This window comes from Zosterops lateralis, assembly GCF_965231275.1.
Source record: "Zosterops lateralis genome assembly, chromosome: 1".
In the NCBI taxonomy this organism is placed as follows: domain Eukaryota; kingdom Metazoa; phylum Chordata; class Aves; order Passeriformes; family Zosteropidae; genus Zosterops; species Zosterops lateralis.
Window position 1 is genome coordinate 136,982,349 of NC_139762.1, and position 19,227 is coordinate 137,001,575.

The following is a 19,227-nucleotide window of genomic DNA, read 5'->3' on the forward strand; positions in this document are numbered from 1 at the left end:
ATAGATACTAACTGATAAAATAATAGGGAGGAGTGTTGCCAAATAGGTCAGGCAGGCAATTGCAAGGTTTATTCCACTTCAAAAGCTATATGACTTTTTTTTTTTTTTTTTTTTTTTTTTTTTTTTTTTTTTTTATCTTAAAGAGTAAGCATTTAGTAGTTTTAACTAAATTCTCAATCTTACCAACTATCATACAACTTTTCCATTAAGATGCTGCTATTCTGAATATACAAATACTATTGTCAAGACAGCTGAGACAGTGTCCTGAGCAACTTCCAGTTAGACATATCAAATACATGAAAATAGATTTTATATCAATGAAGTGTTTATAGAATATTACTCCAAGTGAAACTCCTGAGAAAGTATCGTAGATTCACTCAATGAGTGTGTTGTGTTCTATTGCTTCTAGTAAGAGGCAGAGTTGGATGTTTTGGCATCCTTTCTGGTGAAATGGAGAAGAGTCCAACTCTGAGCTTAGGAATGGGCAGCCCACCAATTGATGGATGTCATCTGGTTTTGTGGAGAATTACTCCAAGTAACTTGCAGAAAGGCAGTCCTCAACACATTGCAGAGCAAAGGGAGGAAACCAGGTCTTTTGACTTTTAAAACAGCAGATCATGGTGCTTCTCTTTCCTGGGATCAGTTTGGGGCCAAATCTTGTTCGTTTTAACAGAAAATATTCTGATTTGAGTGATTGTCTCTTGAATTTGAGTGAGACCCTGTGCCATGAATGAGCCTTTGGGTTGGAATAGCACATCCAATGGAGGTCTCATTGCAGGGGAAGTGTCTGTCTGACTCGTGTTACTCTGACTCATGTTACTATGGTGGAAGAAAACCTCTCCAATGGGGACCTAACAGAGGAAGAATGAGGTGGAAGGAGTAGGTTTTTTTTTGGTCTGTGGGAAGGTTTTCATGAGCTCAGAGACCCAGACAATGTGTGGGTGAGCATATCTATAGCACCTATATATACATGTAAGTATTTTCTTACTTTTTCTTGCATTTCCTACATTTTTAAGGCAAACATCTTTGCTATATGCCAGAGCTAGCTTTTGATTCTGGAGATTATGATACTGAAAATAATACGACTAAAAGAACGCTTTTGTTTCCAGCATGTGATAACTTTTTTGCTAAAATATATTCCTGAGATTTGTCCTATAATTATCTTGGTTTCAAACGATATTTCAATTTGTCATACTGTAACACTTTCTTCTAAACCTTGTTTTGATTAATCACTGCTGGGTGATCACAATTCCTCCTGTTTAAAGACCATTCTTGAATTCTTCCCATTTCCCATAATGAGGAGCAAAATCTTTAAGAAAAAACTTACATTCTATCAACATCTTGTCTGCACCACCACACCTGAATGATACAGGTGGAACTGGGCTATTTCAGCTCTTCAGGCAATGCCAAATTCCCCAGGCAATTCTTACTTTAATTGAACTTTTAATTTACATGAACTTCAATTGTGTATTGTCTCCTATGACACTAAAATATCTCCCTCCAGGCTTCCCAACTCTATTTCATTGCAAGGAAATGTGGTGGTGAATTTTTGTCTTTAAAATTGTCTCTTTAGAGAAGATTGATTCCTGCAGGTCTTTCCATGGCTGAGTGAGTCTAAAACCAGGAATGTTGGGTCCTTACTGGGTGCTGATCACTTTGTATTAGGCACTACCAACTGTTAGAAAGATGTTTTGGAGTTTGAGAACTCAAGTTTTGGGAATGAGAAAAAGGAGAGACAGCATCTACAGAAATCACTGAATTGTAATTGAGAACTGGGAACTTTTTTTTTTTTTTTAATTCTTGTAGCATATGTAGGGACAGCAGGAAAAAAGCAGGAAAATGGACATATTGGAAATTGGTCCTCATTGGACACAAACTCATTCTGGCAATTTTCTTCATCATGTAGTTCATTTTATTTGGTGTTTTCCTAGAGGCTGCTTCCCATTGCTGCTGGAAATTTAGTAATCCCCTTCAGTGGAAATCACATCAGGCTTCTGGAGCTGGCAGGAGCAAAGGTTGGCTGAGATGACTGTCCCAGCTCCATGAGCAGAGCCAAGCAGAGGAATGTTTTCTGCAGAAAGAAACTTCTGCAAACATCTCCTGTTGTGCTTTTGGGAGACTTGCAGGCCTTAAGTCTTGAAATGATCTGCCCAGACACTCAGATTTGCATTCTCCTTTGCAAGCAAGTATGAACACTTGTAAGTGAATAATCATAACATTTATTCTACAGTTTTTGATTTCAAATTTTGTTTAAAATATACTGCTAGGTTTTGAGGTTTTTTCAGTGGAGAAGAGATCTTAGTTCTAATGTTCTTTACTTGTGAATGTCATCAGGGGTCAGCAAATTACGGATGAAGTCAAGGATTTTTGCCTTAAAATTGCAGCCCACTGATGTGTAGTCAGGGACCATGGGTTGAGGATGTTCCACTGGCAGCCTTTGGCAAGTCATGAATCTGTAAACAGTCAGTTCTTCCTGCTCTGAATAAGAGAAAATATTAGAAGGAGGTTTTACATGAATTGTGACCTTAAGTTCCTAAAAATAGTCCAAACAAATCAGAAGGTTAAATAATTTCAAAGCCTCCTGATTTCTTATTAATTAAATAATATATTCTCTAACAATTGGCAAGATTTCTGGAATCTGAGTGGTGAAGAGAAACTAGATGAAGCTGATTTTTTAAAAAAGCATGGAATCAGAGAATAATAGAACTGTTTAGTTTGGAAAAGACCCCTAAGACCATCAAGTCCAGCTATTAACGCAGCACTGTCATGTCTACCACTAAACCCTGTCCCCAAGTGCCACATGCATTTTAAACACCTGCAGGGATGGTGACCCCACAGCTTCCCTGGGCAGCCTCTTCCAATGCTTGACAACCCCTTTCAGTGAAGAAATCCTTCATAATCTCCAATCTGGTGCAACTTGAGGCCATTTCCTCTTGTCCTATCCCTTTCACCTGAGAGAAGAAACCAACCTCCTCACAGGTTTTCTATTCAGAGATAATAATGGAGCCCCAAGACTCCTACAGCCCTCATTTTCTGTCTCAAGACTTTTCCTTTATGTGATCTTTGTCCTTGCTGGTGCAGGCTGCCATGGGGGTTGGGATCAGCAATTACAAACCCTGAGCTGGAAATCACAGAAGAGGAAATGGGGGCAAAGGGTGGGGGGAGAATACCCTGATTTCTTCTCCCTGCTTTACTCCTCATGTCCTGCTCCACCAACTGGGCTGAAAAATTTATCACGTGAATGTGAGCCATGAAATGAGGAGGGATAGCCCTGCTTGTGGGACAAGTTGCTCATTCCTCTCTAGTGTGAATATGAGGGTGGGAGTGGGCTGATAATATTTATTTTTCAGCATCACCAAAAGGTCAATTGAATAGCTCCTACTTCACCCAGGAAAGAAAAAGTATGCACACACTATTAATGCCCTGAGAAAACTGCTTCAGTATTGGCAGTAGGTGTGCCAATCACCTACCAGGTCTTGTGTTATAGTTTAGAGATTTAATCTGGAGTGAGGAAAAAAAGAAACCATCCTTCTTTCCAATAACTACTTTTGATGTACAACAGATATGTTATTTGGTGGACAACTAATTTCACAAATCAGGTGATGCAAGTAGTGAGATATCTTTTGATTCCTTGTGCTGCTAGCTGCAAGCTAAAAAAAAAGATTGTTTAGGAGATCAAAGTGGGCTGAATTGATATTCTTTATTAGATTGAGGTTTTCATGGAACATACCTGGTATCTCTGTGAACACTCACAAGGATGTTAGATTTAGAAGGCTTCTTTCTGTAAAGCAGAATGGATTCTCTCTAAAAACTTCCCATTTCTTTCCCAGTATGGAGGAAATTCAGCAGTAAAGACTGGCAGGTTCCTGTGAGCTCTGGCACTGCCTTGCAAACTCTTGCTCTACAAAAAAAAAAAAAAAAAAAAAAAAAAAAAAAAAAAAAAAAAAAAAAAAGCAAAGCAGCCTGTCTGGGAGCCACTGAGGAGTCACAAATCCCACCTCAGGCTGTGTGGGGCTGCAGAGCTGGCCAAAAAGTGACAAACCTGGACCTGATCTGATCACGTGTCACAAAGCTTCTCCAGGCTGTGTTAGCCTTGATTGTTCATTAGGAATGAATGAAACTGAGTTATGGGTCATGTTTTGCAAGTGCTGTCAGTCGTGATTATGCAGTGGTGTAGATTTCCTCTGCTCAGGGAGTGCTGTTATCACAGAGCTCATCTCCTATGCAGTGGATGTAAGTTATCCTTCTCCAGCTCATCAGAAACTATTTACTTTGCATCGATTCAGTTCCTTAGAAATTAATCTTTGATTCTTTACCGAACAGAAAGATCCCTTGAGTTTGGTTTTAGCAACTTGATTTGATTATTGTTATGTCCTGAATATTGATTCTTAAGTGATTTTAATAAGAGATGTCAAAACTGCCATATTTCACTTTGCATTTGAGGGCAAGTTTAAACCACTGACAGAATTAGATATTTTTGGACTGACGGTCTTTTTTCTAAACTTAGCCAACATTTGGTTGTGATTTGACTATTTATTGCCCAAATGCAATTTTTTCAGTGCTGAAGTGTTGAAGTATGTGGCCATTGTCAGCACCCAGGTATTTCCTTCCAGAACAACCCAGTTAACATTGATTACCATGGGAAGAATTATTCTGCATATTGATGGCAAAGATTTTCTTTGAGCTGTAAAGTTTAGAAGTGCTAGGGGATTTCTGTTGGCTCCATGATTAGTGTAAAACTAGTTACCTCTTATATGACAGAACTTCACTAATTCCAATTTCACCAGCAGATAAAGGCTACAAATAATCTGCATGGACTGTCTTGGTTGCCACTGCAGTTCTCAGTAATGAAACAACAGCTGGGTACCTATTTTACAGCACTTGTACTGGGCAGTCCTGAAAACCTTTGTCCATTTCAGTGGCAGGACTGGTTTTCTTCACAGTAAATTAAATACTTTAATGAATCTACAAGGAGAGGAACACATGGTTTTCAGTCCATTGTAATGCTTGATAAAAAATATTTTCCAGTGTTTGTCTTTGCAAAATATACCATAAAATGGGCAGCAAACCCCACTGACTGGGTCTAGACAGGGCAGCCAGGCACAGTGGTATTAAATTCTGGGAAATTCTGACTGGGAAGTTAATTCAGCACTCACCAAGAGGCAGCAAGGCACAGCTCTTCTTAGCACCTGGAATTCTTCTGTTCTTGTGTGAGCACTGATAAATCTCAGGTCTGCCTCATTTCCATGATCTGCAGCAGAACAGCTCAGGGTGCTCAGCCTGAACACAGGGACTGGTGGTGTAGCTCTGCAGTGGACAGTGACTTCATGTTCCTACAGCAAGAAGAAGGAAAAAAAAAACCAAAACATTCCTTTTGTAAAGGACAATGCCCTAACATAGATAATAAATCTGTTCAGCTGCCCTGGGAGGCTGGAGCAGAAGTGAGCTGCTCATTTCCAACAGATGGGTTGACAATCCTTGCTCAAGTGTGTTATTTCATAAACCACCTTGAGTTGTTTCAAGGAAATTTCCCTTGTCCTGCTTCGCTGTTTAGTTATGGTACCACCTCTAGAGTGTTTCTGAGAGTGGTTTTTATGTTTTCTGGAGGCTTTTCTTAATTATATGGATAAGTACTTTTATGATTGATTCCTGAAATTAAAACAGTTTACAACTAGGCTTATTGTTTTTTTTTTTTTTCTTTTCCATCCCTTAGGTTTATTACTGAGTACATTTTTCTGTTCAGTTTGTACTCAGGCTATTTGTATATATTTGACTACATTTTTCTTCTTTTAAATTCACTGTTCTGCCTTTATTAATTTTAATTGCTGCCTTTGATTTTTTTTCTCCTTTTCAGTAGATATTTCTACTGCCATATTTTCTTTCCTTAGCATCCTTTTTACTTCCCTTAGCAGCTGTTCCCAGACTATGGGCCATGGCCCCAGGCAGGCTGTGGCAGTTATGAGTGGGCTACAAAATTAAGTTGCTAATTTTGGATGCTGATTACAGAGGGAAGTCAAAGAGCTGTTGGTTTCCTTCAGCAGTTTTCTGAGCTAAGACTGATAACGTGTAGGAAAACAGATAAAACATCAAGTACCCTTATACCAGATTCCACGGCTATGATAAACAACTTAAATCTATTTACTCTTGCTTCTATTTCTCTTCATTTCCATCTCTATGGTTCTGCTCCCTGTGTCTCTCCCAGAGAATGTTTTTTGAAGGCAATAACCTCTAAGGCAGATCCTGCCCAGCCAAGGAAGCCACAGAGGGGGGCACTGAGTTTTGGGGATTTCTGAGAAGTCTGTCCCCCTAGTTGAAAGAATTGCTGGCAGTTTCGTAGGTCTTCAAGATACAGAAGAAAAAAAACCCAAGCTCCCCTCCCCCCAAAAGAACCCAAAACAACAACAACAAACTAAAAAAACAACCCCCCAAAAAACCAACCCCACCAAACAAAATAACCCTAAACAAACAAATAAACACAAACTCTCAAACCCAAAGCAAAACAGATCAAGAAAAGTCCCACCAGAAATAAGCAGAAGTAATTCTGGGTTAACCAGTGTCAGTTTTTTCCCTTTGCTCTGTGCCTTTGTACTTCTCTTCATTAATGACTTGCAGATGCATCATACCATGGGCTCCATTCCCTTAAATAATTGCAATGGCCCATGGCTTGGATGGGCATAACATGGGGCAAAAGGCTGTGCCACTAGTTTGTGGGGCATTTAACCTCTCTTGAGTCTGTCTGCCTCAAGCAGAGAGGCTGAGTGTGTGTGGGGATGGGCCTGTCCTGCCCAAGATATCATGGTGGCTCATCTTACTTAGTTTTAGATGTTGTTGATCCTCACTTTAAGTGAGACATCACTTGCTGCCTTAAAAATGGTGGAAAAAATACAAAGTTTTTCAGGGTAATTCATCTGACCTTTTTGAAATAAATTACTCCCTAGAAGTGTCTGTTTGTCTTTATGGATTATAGAGGGCTGGCAGGTGGTTTACTTAGATATAGACAACTACACTGTAAATCTCTTTATTTTGTCAAATGAAACCTCATAATTTCAATAATGCACAGCAGAGTCTTGGCAGGGCTAGTTCCCCACAGCAGCCTGGAGTGACCATGGCTGTTGACCCAATTTCAGCAGCATCTCTGTCAATAAATTGAAAAGTTTTGCATTGATTAAAAAAAGCAGTTTGGATGAGCAGAAGGGTCTCTGGAATAGCTGTAGAGGGGTGATGTGTATTTTATCCCAGGTATCAGATTCAGCATCTTTCAGGATATGTGTGATGTCACAGTGATGTCATATAGCTGATTGTCAACACATGTAAAGATGATAGAGGGAATATAAGGCTGTTGGAGTGCTCATTATCTTTAAAAACCTCTCTCTCATCCAGGCCCATGGAAGAGGAGGGATTACACTGATTTTGAGGAATACCCACAATAGCCTTTGGGCTGATTTAGTGCGACTTTAAGACAATTCTGACATGAAGCCAGTGTTTCTCCTGCATTGAAACTGAAATAATTGCTGGAACGTGGCAGTCAACAATTTCCTGTGAAACAGACACTTGCATAAATGATTATTTCAGTTATTCCTGTTACAAATAGGACAAGGTTTATTAATTCTGGTTTGTCATTAAGAAGCTCCACAGAGCATGGATTTGTTCTTTTGCCAGTCCTATGCTGTCTGCAAAAACTTGGCCTTTATCTACTCGAGTGTCTCAATTAAAAATTGGCCTTTATCTATGGAGTCTCTCAATTAAATGGCAGTATTATGAATACTCTTGATTCACGCCTAGGTGGGGGGATCTGTGCCATTGTGCAAACAGCTTTTCTGCCTCATTACCAGCTCTTCTTGTTTGGCTAACTTGTTTGTCCGATCAGATGATAAGTGCTAATCCTTTCTCTGTTCTCTGACATGATGCTGAATTGGATGGCTGCAAAGCTCATAGGAGAGTTTTTCTCCTTCAATACCATCAGGAAGAATGGGACATTTGAGGAGGCTATTGGCCCCTTTGCACCTTTAGTGCTGTAGTCTCATGGGATTAGTGAAATCCTGTCTATTACAAGGTAAATCTTTCCACATGAGGATCAAGTTTGGTAAAGAGGGCACCCTTTGCTCCTGTCCCAGATGAGATAATGTGGGACAGGAAGGCCTTGCTTTTGGTGCAAGACCTGAACAGCTGAACTGAGCTTAATTCTGGCTCTGTCACAGTAATTTTATACAAAATCACAGAATGGTTTGGGTGGAGGGAACCTCAAAGATCATCTTGTTCCCACCCCCTGCCATGGTCAGGGACAGCTTCCACTAGTCCAGGTTGCTCCAAACCCCATCCTTGTACAATTCTAGAGATGGGGCATCCTCAACTTCTTCATCCAAAATCCACCCAAGTCCCCATTCCCATCTAAAAAAACGGCATTTTAAAGGTGACAAGTGAAGAGTCCAGTTATAACCCTATTTGTCTCACCACCTGCCTGCATTTTTTATTCATTGCCTAACTCTCCTTTCTTCATGAAAAACTCCATCTTGGTAGATTCTCACATTGCCTGGGACACGAGACAATGGCAAGAGCAGCATCCAGACTCCTGAGCAGTGGACAAGTGTCTGAGAGGGTCTTGTAGGTTTTATACCAGGTCTCTGCTGTCCTGCAGGGTTTTAAAGAGGGCCAGTGATCAGCATTTCATGCTTCTGGAATTGCTGCTGTTTCAAGTGTGTTGCCTGCAGCCAAAAGCAGAGTCTTCTTCCCAAGATTTTGAATGATTATTGGGTTAATAATCATCTAAACCACCTAATTCACATCTAAGCAGCATTTTCACAAATGCTAGGGCTTGTGAAATCTTTTCTTGTACAGGAGATGGTTCTTTTTAGCTTATGATTTATCAAAAAAGACAAGCTTTTGGCCTTCTTGGAGAGGTCAAACTGAATCACAAAACGCTCTGAATTTCATTCCCTAGAACACAAAATCACAGAAAGTGAAAAGAAAGTGAGTTAAAAGCTAAAAATTGCAGAAGGAGCTTGTAGATACCAGATACCAGGGACAAATTTTCAAAAGTTTGTGATATTATTTTCTAGGAGAAATATGATACCCATTTCTTTTTAAATGAAAAAAAAAAAAAAAAAATAGTCTCTCTGCCATTTGGGCTAATTCCCCATCAGTGCTGCCACCCCAGTGAAAGTTTTAGGATGAAGCACTGAAAGTACAGCTCCCTTTGGTGGCCATGCACAAAACAGGGCAGGCACGTCTAGTTCAGTGCTGCAGGGTCCCAAATTTCAAACTTTTAATGAGAAAACTTGTTGATGAAAATAAGTAATTTTCTCTGTGGGTGGCTGTTCAGGGATTACTCAGGAATTACTTTATATTCAACTCTATATTTAAGGCTCAAAATTTCTTTTGCTGAGGTCCCTCATTTTATCACCTGAATTTAGGGAAAGGCTTCTGACCTTTTTCACACTGATGCTTTATTAGGTAGTAGAAATCAATTCTTTTGGATTTGTTTTAAACAAGCAGAATGGGAACTAGTGATTGAAAAAAAAATGTAATATTTCCCATGGGTTTAATGCTTTCTGGGAATAAATCCATGAAGCCTAAGAAGAATTCTGTCACTAGCAATTATTTTCTGTGATTTAAGGTTTCATCAGTGTCTTTGATGTTATACAGACTTAAGTGGAAAATGACTCCAAATTTATTGATGCTCTTATTGTGTTGTCTGTATTTAGGGACAGACTCTGTCATTCCAAAAAAAAAATTATGGAGTACTTTAATCTGCTAAGAGGTGTGCTGAGAGACCAGTGGGATTGCCTGAACATTAATCCTTCTGTGAGCTGTGCTACTAAATCAGCAGAGCCAGCAAAGACTAAATCACATATCTCAGGGTGTGATATTTAAAAAGTTATTGTCTATGTTCGATTCCACTGATGTGGTGAATTCAGATGGAACACTTGAACTATTAAAAAAACATAATTTTTAAAATTCATAACTTTTAAAATTCATATTTTTGTGCTTTCAATAATTGTCAAAATCTGTAGATTTAAAATTATGACTTAATTGGTTTTTAAAAATTGTATCTGACAATATTGTGAAAGAATAATGCCCTCAGACTGCTCTCTGTGGCCAACCAGGTGAGCTGGAACATTTCTGGCCATCTCCTTCCTAGGCAGCTTCATCAGGAAATACTTGAAATCACAGACTGGAAGCCACTGACCTGCAAGTACCAGGCAGCAATCTGAATTAAATGGGTGTCTGCAAACACCAGTGAATCTCCCAGTCCACGAGTGCTGATACTGTGAGCAGGGCAGGCTCTGGTGGATCTGCCAGCAGAGGAAAGGGGTGTTAGCAGGGCCAGGCAGGAGCTGAGGGCAGCAATCATGGGAGGAACCACGGCAGGGGTAGCCCTTCCTTACCATCCTTCTCTTCTGCATTTGTGGTGGCTCTGAGGCTACTTTGGTCCCTGGGAGGGATAGAGAAGTTCCCAAGTTCTGCCCACATCCTGCCCGTCCCTGCCTGTTTACTTGCAGGGCTGGAGCCTGCAGGGAAAGCATTCCTGAAGGCAAAACTCTGCTGCAGGACAGAGCTCAGGAATAAGGTAGGTCTTAACGTGCCTCAGAGACACATGGAGGGAAAAAAATACTTTTCCCGCCTCTCATTATTTTCCTAAAATCAAGAAGGGGATGATAAAATCCATTCCTGGGTTAAATCCCTGAATCTCCCCTAGAGATGTTCCCTTTGCTGTGAGATTCACACTATGCAAAAGCAAGGCTTCTATTTATAATCTGTGGCTGAAGAGAAGTCTCTCATTAGAACCATCTTAGAGTAGCTGTTGAATGGATTTCAGTGCTTTGGTTTTAATTTATTGTAAGAGCTTGTCCTCTGCAGAAAGGTTGGTCAGCCTCAGCATCAGGGTCTGTGTGGCTTTATTCCTACTTTGCACTTGTCTATGTCCCTTGGAGTTTGGGTTTGCCTTTTTATTTATTATTATTTTTTGTAGTTGTTGGTTTTGTTTTCATTTTTTTTCTTTTTGATTTATACTAATAGAGTTGCAGCTGCACATTAGGATGGAGCCGGGCTCTGAGATATGAGAGATTTGCCACAACAAAAAAAGTAATTGGTTCCTGCAGTTTGGAATCTGATGAAACTGAAGCGTGTTAAGGTTGAATACTTAGCCTACTCTTGCATGATCTTTCCAATAACTCATGTTCCTTTGAAGTCAACTTCATTGTCCTGACTTTCTTGGGTTTGAATTGTTGCCATGAAACTGAGTCCTCCTGGTGTAATTCATAGGTAGGAATCATAAAGCTGACACTCTTCCACGTTGGTATGTGAGGGAAAAAAAAAATCTTTTTGCCCCCAGGATGTTATTAGGAACAAGATGACAACTTGTGAATATTTTCCAGGTATCATAATGCTTTAATATATTGGAATGTTGAATAACATCAGTGATAACATCACAGCAATGTGTGACATAGTGTTTCTGTTGCCCTGAATTGCAACTCTGTTCTAGCCTATGGTGAACATCAAAAGTTTTAATGCTGAAACTTTTATTTTAGCTTTTAATACTATTTATGTCTTTTAATGTCTTTAATTATTTACGTGTTTTAATACTTTGAACCTCACAAGGACTTTACTCATGAAGTACACAAAAACTGTGTTCTTATGGATATCCAGTGGCATACCTAAACTGAATATTTTAGAAAAGTAGTAGACTGGCTTTTATGGAAAGCATCCCAAAGCAAATCCTATGAAAAAAAAATAAAAATCTAATGGTCTATGAAAGATTTATTTGTGCATTTTGTTTTGTTTTCCATGGTGAACTTTTCATAAATGACGTAGCTACAGGCACGGTAGATAAGCTGCCTCATGTGAGTAAATGAATCAATACATCAAACTAATGCAGTGGTGTGGAAAAGCAAGAAGTGGCCTGTTGTCAGTGAGAAGAGACTTGGGGGTTTGAGGCAGGATATGCTTCTCAATTTGCTACAACAAACATTTTTCCAAAGGTTTCAGAAGTGGAAGTTCAATATAAAGACTGAAGACCTGCATTATGCTCTCAATCTTTTTTTTTTATACACCTCAGAGGGAAATAAAACTCTGCCTTCTCAAAGGGGAGGCCAAATGTGAGGAGATGGTGCTGTTTTCTCTCAGACTTGAGAGTCAAAGCTATGGTTCATGTGGATGGGATCACCTGAGAGAAGAGTTAAGCCCACACCAGTCTTCTCTCAGAGGGTTGATTGCCATAGCGGGAACCAGCAGTGCTCTCATCTGTCTCACGTGGACATTTCAAAGGTATTTCAACAGAGAAATACAAACCTGGCTGTTGTACTGTATGGTGCCAGTCGTACAGAGAAGACTGTGCATGGAAAGGCATCATTTATGTGAGATGAATTAAGTGCAGTGGCTCTCCAAAGCTTTCATACCCCATGTAATGTTGAAGTTCTGTAGCTTTATAGCACTTGCTGGTGAGTAAATGCAGTAAGGCCAGAATTCCCATGCAGCAAACCGCAGAATACCAGAGTGGTTTAGGTTGGAAGAGACCTTCAAGGTCCTCTGTTTCCAATCCCCTGCCATGGACAGGAACACCTTCCACTAGACCAAGTTGCTCACAGCACCATCAAAGCTGGAACACTTCCAGAGATGGGGAAGTCACAGCTTCTCTGGGCAAACCTGTGCCAGGGCCTCTTCCTAATATTTGATCTAAATCTACCCTCCTTCAGCTTAAAGCCATACCCCCTTGTGCTGTCATTGCATGCCTTTGTAAAAATTTATCACTCCAGGCCTAGCAAATTAGGGTTCTTACAGATTATTTCCTTTCCCTTTGTAGTGTTTTGGGGCATACACCAGTTATTGCTCACGGTGTAATTCTCTTGGATGTCTGATTTGCCTGAGAGATGTAAGTATTTGTGCTGGCATGGCATTTCACTGGAAATGAAAGCCACAGTTCAGCAGTTTAGATTTAAGCCTGCTGAATTTTTGAAAGAAAATTCCTTCCCTGAATTTGGGAGTAACCCCAGCAACCCACATGCTGTGCATGCCAAGTGGAAGAGGGAGTGTGGAGGCTGAATGGGGAGCAGGAGTGCATCAAAAAGCCTGGAAGTTGGATGTGTAGATAATGGCTGAAAAATGCACTTTTTTACATAGATCTAAAAAGTGTTTCCCAGTGAAAATACAGGGAATGCAGTTGCTATAGCTACGAGCAAGGGTTTTGTGCAGAACTTCTTGAGGTATTTGGTGTGTAGTTGTACAAAAGTTTTTCTCAGTTTGAGGATTCAGTATCACCTTGTGTTTAGTTTTCTCTCCATTTAACCAGGCACTGTTAAGCACCAGCTGTGTTTTCAGTTTCTGTACAAAGCAGAAGAAGGCAAGTAGGTTGAAAATTTTTATTTTCTTTTTCTCTTTATTGTGCAAGTGAAACATTGTTGATGTAGCTGAGCTAATGTGTTATTTAATTTCTTACTTATTTCTCTGTTTGGGATTATTTTTAGGCCAAGAAAGAGCTAATAGCATTGTGGGCTTTCATGTTTACCTTAGTACAGAAAGAAATAAAATTCTTTCATGATTAACCACCAGTCCAGTAACTTGTTCTGGGCCCTAGAAGTCAGGGAAAGGTTTCAGATTAAAACATGACACTGCAAACAGAAGAGGAATTAATTCATTTTAGAGATCAAGTGCATCAGGTGATGGTAGCTGAGCACTCAGACAGCTTTCTAGCCCTCTCGAGGAAATGTTCTGTCTCATAAATCAAAACTGATAGTTCCATAGATCAGGAAAAGTGCTGCAGCTTTGAACAAGGTATAGATGATGTACTGGGATTGTTGAGAATAATTTTGGACTTATGTTGGCTGGTAGGTTAAACTGCACGTTATTGTCTCTTACAGCTGTACTAACCTATAAATAAGTATTTGTCTCTGCATACATTGACATGAATATGACAAACTTTCACACATCAAATTAGATCCCATATGTATCTATGGAAAACAAGCTATAACACCTGTTTTATCTCTTAAAGAACAGGCTGTCAGACTTGCTGACAAAGACAAAACAGCAAAACAAGCACAATCACATCCTTTCCTTTTTAATTTATGTTTATTTGGTGACAGATAGATTAAAATAGTTCCTCTTCAGACAGCAAGTGTGTTGGAAATGTTTGCTTATCTGAATATGATGCCAATTCATGTGCATGTCTGCCCATGGCAATTCATTAGTACTTTGGTATTTTCCTTGACACCAAAAGGAAAAGAAAGCAAAGCACCTTCTTGCTCCTGAGTGGAGCAGAAAGTCTAGTGCCAAAACAGATGTAGAAAGGCCAAAGTGCTCAGGGGCTTTTTGTACCCTTTATTTTTCTGGTGAGGGCTCCTGAGCCTCCCTGCAGGCCACGAGCAAACATCACCTCCTGGCATTTGGGTCAGTTGAGCCTCAGGGCTGGCTTCATCCAGTCCAATTCATGGACAGAGAAACCCGTTTGGCAATCCAGTTTTGGTTCCCATATGTGTTATAGTTCACACAGAAACTAGACTAAACTCTGCACAGAATGTTCTTAAGCTCTCCCTGTGGAAACTAGTGTTAAAGTTCAAAAAGACATTGCTTTTCCTAGCTCCATTTTGGTTCTTCTTCCCAAACCTGCTTTTCTTGGACAATTTCATCATTCAGGAAGGGGGATCTGTTTAGAAGTCAGGTGCTTATTCTGTTCTCCATTATGCAAAGACTTCACACTCAAGTCTATTCATCCTCTGCCTCTGAACTTGATGAAGTTTCCTATCATTACCTTTACCATCTTAAGCTGTTGCTGCTTTTGGATGAATTTCTTATGTCACCTTGACCGGACAGACATCTCCTGAAATACTGGTATCTGTTGGGACACCAGTATCTAAATCTTTGCTCTTTGTCTAAGTTTCTTTTATTGTGTCTGGGGAATATAAGCCCTTCTTGTGAGTAGTTAATTTATTTTACTCTTCCTCATGAGAAAGAGATAAAATCAATTGGTATGGATTTTTTCTTTCTTTTTTCTTTTTTTTTTTCTCTCTATGAACTTGAAAGGAGCTTAAGTATAAAACCACATAAAATGTTAGTTAGACACCTACAGCCTAAACTCAAATGAGATAAATCCCACCCAGAGCTCTGCTATGTCTTAAGGAAAAGAGCGTAGTGTGAGACTATTTGAAACTAAGCTTTACAGTCTGGGAAGGCGCAGATTTAATTTGTTTTAAGTTCTAGCACTGCTGTCCAAGTAGGTATCTCTTTTCCTTTTCTACAGCTTTTCCATATTCTTTCTTCTCCATCAAATTTTCTAACTTTGCATTTATTATTATTTTCCTGAAAACACTCTATGTCCTACTCCATTTCAAAATATCCTCTCCCCAGCTACCAAATAAAATCTGATTAAAACTGCCTGTCCCATGCTGATGGTGGCCACAGTGGTGGGCAGAGATGGCTGAGACATCAAAGATCCAACTTGTCTTCACTCAAAGCTGTGCTGCACTGAGGCCATGCTTCTTATTTCTCTCACTTAATACGAGTCTGTGTTGATGGTGGAGACATTCACAATGCAGAACTTTGAGGTCAGAGGAGATGATTCTTCTCTTGGCCCAGCTCCCTTCATAAGGAAGAGAAACCTTTAAGGTCAGAGCCAAAAAGAGACTGGAGGCAGTCAATTCTAAGATTTTCAGTCTTAAATTCTCCACATAACCTTCCCAGTCTGCAGGCACCCGAGCTGGGTAAGGTGTCTAACCTTAGGGTTCTGCTGTTGGGGCTTCCAAGATTTGCCTCTGCCTTAAATGATTTGAGTTACACAATTATGAGAAATTAAGTGGCAATCCTACATCAGTTCCAGTACCAACTTTTGTTTTGGATCAGTTCTCAAAATGCTTTGTTGCAATGTCAGCTAACTGTGAATTGTTTAGAGCCCTGCTGCAACAAGGTGGTAAAGACTGGCCTGTTTCTAGAGTACCTGGTGAGAAGGGGTTCCTGCAAGTTGCCTATATCTGTTCAATTGTCCTTTTTCACTCTGGTGTTTTGAAAGAGAAATGGCCATGCTTGTTCTCAGTGAGGGAGAGCATGGACATTCTCAGCTTGAGTGGGTTTCTGGCAGTGGATACACAATGGGAGTGCTGAATAGAGAGGGAAAGGTTCAGAGCTGAGGATGCAACCCTGCTGTCTGTACCTCCACAGGTAATGACAGATACCTCTTGTTTTCATGGCCTTTATTCACAGCTCCTTCACTTTTGCTGGTGTGTTGGTGTCCACAGTAGAGTTCTGGGTTTCATTACAAAGGTCAAGACCATGCAAATTTAAGACCATGGAAAGTCTCTGCAGTACTAAACCTCTTAATCAAATGCACCTGTTGTTTCTGAACAAACTTTCATTACCTTAGATGTCCATCATCTTTTTGGAACACATGGAGGAGGAAACTTACTCATGTGGTTCAAGAAGGAGGAATTCATGTTACTGTATTTGGGAAATTTTCTGTCATTTGGATAGTTCAGCAGAAAGGTTGGGAAATGGTAGGTGAGTGTGTGGTACATCCCCAATTAGCATGGCCCTGTTAATAAACCCTGAGAGTGATAGACAATGGGTATGAGCTCATTTCTGGAGTTTGTAGGGATTTCTGGTTATCCGGGCCATTATCATAAGGCGTAGAGCAAGGAATGCAAAGCAGTTCTTCCTTGTCCCAGTTAAGGGTTCTGGGAAATGCGTTCACCAGGCTCCTCTTTGTTAGAAAGTATGTTGCCTATTTTCCAAACAGATTTAGGCTGTTACCCCATCCCCATTCCTTGCTCCAGCTCTGCTCAGTAACTATTCAAAGCCATGACATATGGGTCTTTTTACTGACATAATCCTCGACTGCACTAAAAAAGAAAATATTAAATTTCATTCCAAGAACTGTAAGAACTTCCATGAGGATATAAAAAGCAGGAAATTGGCTCTGTAAGAGTAGAGTACTCTCATATTGAATAGCCTTCAGGGGCTCAGTGTTAAAGGGTTCTTCCTAATAGCTAATGTAGGTTGGAACAGTTCAACCTCTGCTTGAGAGGAAATGGGATTTGTAGGACTTTGGCAGGACAGGTTTACAGGGCTTAGGCCAAAGGACTGGTGTTCTGTGACCCTGGACAAAATCAACATGCTCCATACATACTACACTGAGGAGAGTTTGAACATGCAGTACTGAGGAAAAATGTCAGAATTTTCCACTCCATCACAAACTGTTCCTACCATAATGTTTCTGGACATCATTTTGGCCTTTGTCTTCCTTGTATCACTCCTCTTTAATCTGGACCCCCTGCAGACAGATGTGGAGGTTAATTTAAATGTATGAAGCACTGGGAATAATGTTATTTATTACCCCAAACAGCCAGTGTGCCTCGTATTATCTTCAGGTGATGGATTTCCATGTCCAGGATGTCTGTGTGCTGCAAACCCTGCTTCAGCAACAACATGAGAGACCTTTCAGTGTTGTACTAGATTTAAAAGAAGGAGACAAAAAAAGTATGAGCAAAGTTGGCCTTGTTCAATACAGTCATTATTAGGGTGGGTCAGCTGTTACTGGGTTACCTGCTACTTGGTAATGTAGTTTGGAGTGTGTTTTCCCCAAAAGCATTCCTAAACTTTTATGTATCTAATAACATTATTGTGTTAATATCTACAAGATTCAAATAAATTTGCACCCCAAAAGATGAGCTGCTGCAGAGGCAGAATATGGAATAACAGATTTTGGAATTGACTTGTGATCTATGTGACTTGAATTATGTACTTGAGAAACCTTTGGGGGTGGAAGAGGATAGTGAAAATGAGATTATGACAAGTCAACTGACCTCTGAGTGTCTTGTTCTGTTGCAAATTCACTGGTCCAGGCTAAAGAGGTGCAGGCTAAAGCTTTGCAGAGGAAAGTAAGTAACAATTAAGGGGAAAAAATTGGTTCAAATATAATGCAGCCCTGAGAGGCTGCTTTGCTATAAAAATAGTGATAAAAAAGGCATCTAGAAGTATTGAGCCAGTGCTTCAGTTTCAAGTTCAAGATTTTCTTCCTGACTTTGCCAGTGAGTAAATAAACATGGTGAGAAAAGCTGTCAGTATAAGTGCTACAGGTGGTGGTGCCTGGTTCTTGGGCAAACTCTGTTTTCAGGCAGTTTTCCGATATCAGATATGCAAAGCTTCCCCTTATCAGCCTTCCCTTATCAGCTTTTCTAATCCCTTTGACCTCCCATATACTCTGAGACACTTCCCATGGGTCTTTTCCTTGATAACTATTTCAGTCAGGCTTACTAAGGTGCTTGAGCAACTGTGTTTGATACAGAACTATCTTTTTACATGCAGAATTATTTTTAACTTCAAACTCCCCATTAGCTAAAGTGAGAAGGGGTCACTCTTTATGGACTTGGCTGGTCCATAGACACTTGCATTCATAGGGTGGAGTGGAGATTTTCCTGACAGTCTGGTCAATGATGCCAAAGCCAATGAGAGAGTCTGTCACACAGATTTTGATTGCAGGTTACCTTGGGGTTTTCTTAGACAATCAGTAGCAAGATTTCTAAGTTTGATATGCAAGAGTACAATTTAAATCTGGAGTTACTTCCTCTGGGCAAAACACTAAAAGGTTATACTTGGGGATATTGCCTCAAGGTTTCAGCCTGCAGACACTGAGTGGCTGCAGCAGGCAAAAATACACGTAAAGTCCTCTTCTAGCAGTGAGGGTGTTTTAGAATAGCAATGATTTGGCAGACAACCAGTAAGGGCTTGTTTTAAAGCATCTGTGGTAAATGTATTTATGAGGGGTCAATTTCTGGAATGCAGATCCAAGCATAGGTTAGGGAGTCAAGAGTAGCTGAATTCTAATTCTGACCTTCTCTCAGGGTTCCTTCTGTGTGCACGTGTAGCACCACAGAGGTTAAAGGAACATCTCTCAGGCTGCAAATTAGGAAATGCCTATGTTGAGTTAATCTTTGGAGTGTGCGTCATGGCCCCCTAGGACTCTTGGTTACTCTCCTTTTTAGGATATTTTTTTCCACCCAACACCTCTTTTGTTCCATCTCCTGGACAGGTACCTGTCACTTAGGGAACAGCTATGCATTATTTTTCCCCTCCTAAATTACCAGTATGTGCTTTATTTCTTGCACAATCAAACACTTCCAATTGCAGCAATATTAACCATTCATGGGCCTGGGCAGTTCCAGCACCAAGTACTTCAAGGCAGTAATAGAGTTCAGCTAAGGCAAATCGATGGGACGGGATGGAATGGTCTGCTGATCTTTCCCACCA